The following is a 1,474-nucleotide window of genomic DNA, read 5'->3' on the forward strand; positions in this document are numbered from 1 at the left end:
GCAACATCCCCTGGCACCCGTTGCCAGGGGTAACTGAGCAGGGGGTTCCACTGCCTTGGTGCCAAGATGCCTCCCCCTTTAACTGCCCCTGGAGGCAGCAAGAAAGGGAACAAAGCCCAGCCTTAAAGGACCCCCTTGGCAAAGACACAAGCTTCCTATTTATCCCCAACCCTGGGGGGCTGCCTCTTTAAGAGCCCCATAGTAGAATCCTGTCCTGTACTCTGAGCCCCCCATAATCTGCTTCCCCATATTTCAGGCCTAGGGGGCTCTTCTGCCCCCCCACTCCATCCCAGCTTCTGTGGATGCTAGGGGAGTCTTAAAGCCCCCCCCCGCACCTTGCCCATTATCTAACTCAGGGGACCCCTCCCCAAAATCCCTATGGGGGCAGGAGCCCCACAGTGAGGGGGCTGGCAGTGGAGCTGTCATGTTGGGGTGCATGGAATAGGGCTGGGAGTCTGGATGCCTGGGTCCTCTCCCCAAGTCCTGGAGGTGGGGGGCAGCTTGGATCCTAGGTTCTCTTCCCCTAGCCCCAGAGGGGAAAGGCAGGGGGTGTTATAAGCTGCAGCAAGGCAGAAGGCTCCATCTTGGAGCAGGGCTGGGATGTGGACAGCTCTGGGGGGCAGCGAGGAACCCAGGCGTCCTGGCACCCCAAGCCTTTTGCAAGGTGAGGGGGGACCCTATTTGCAAGCTAGATCTCCTTCCCCCTGCAGCTGGAGAATGACTGGATCCAGTTGGATACTGGGGAGAGAGTTAGTTCCTTATGGCTGCATGGTGCAGTCTGACTTGGAGGGGAGGTTGGGGACCCGGATGCCTGGGTTCTCTCCCTCTTAGCCCTGGAAGAGGCAGAGGGGCTGGGTGTGGGGGCTCCTGGGTTCTCTCCCCAGGTTCTGGAGGAAGGGAGGGGAGTTGGGATTCAGCAGCTGGGTTCCCTTCCTCCCAGTTGCAGAAGAAAAGTTGGGTGGGAGGAGCTAGGGCACCTGGGTTCTCTTCTCAGCTTTCAAAGAAATGTGGGGGAGGTCCAGTGGGTTTAAGCAAGGGTGGGGGGATACACTAGCCCCATAGGGCCCTGATCCTTTGCTGCAGGGCAAGCCTCTTGCCTCTGGGGATTTTTATCGGAGCTCTGCCCAGCCCAGCCCAGCCCCTGCCTTGATTTTTCCACCCCTCCCAGGGTGTTCATTAATTAATTAATCCATTTGCTAATTAATGTCTCCTTCCCTGGAGACAAGGGAGGGGTGAGGTGGCAGGGTCTCAGTGTCAGGTTCCAGGGGCAGCAGCTGGTCTCCAGGCTGTCAGGAGCTGTTTTCAGGCTTCAGGGCAGGGGGGTGTCAGCTGGGGTCAGGAAGGAACTGATGGGGGAAGGTGAGGCAGGGGAACTGAGGGCCCTGCAGGGGAGGGAGTGGGGCAGGGAACTGAAGGGGGAAGGGATGATGGCTGTGAGGGGGACCTGAAGGGGCAGGAGTGGGGTAGAGGGTAT

General features: G+C 59.2%; 1 protein-coding gene across 1 annotated transcript in view; it reads left to right on the plus strand.

The window, feature by feature from the left end:
- TUBB4A (tubulin beta 4A class IVa) overlaps positions 1-1,474 on the plus strand; it is an 8,497-nt gene that overhangs the window by 1,883 nt on the left and 5,140 nt on the right. The gene's annotated exons all lie outside the window — the stretch shown is intronic.

The sequence above is a fragment of the Alligator sinensis genome, unplaced genomic scaffold (assembly GCF_000455745.1).
Source record: "Alligator sinensis unplaced genomic scaffold, ASM45574v1 scaffold707_1, whole genome shotgun sequence".
NCBI lineage: Eukaryota > Metazoa > Chordata > Crocodylia > Alligatoridae > Alligator > Alligator sinensis.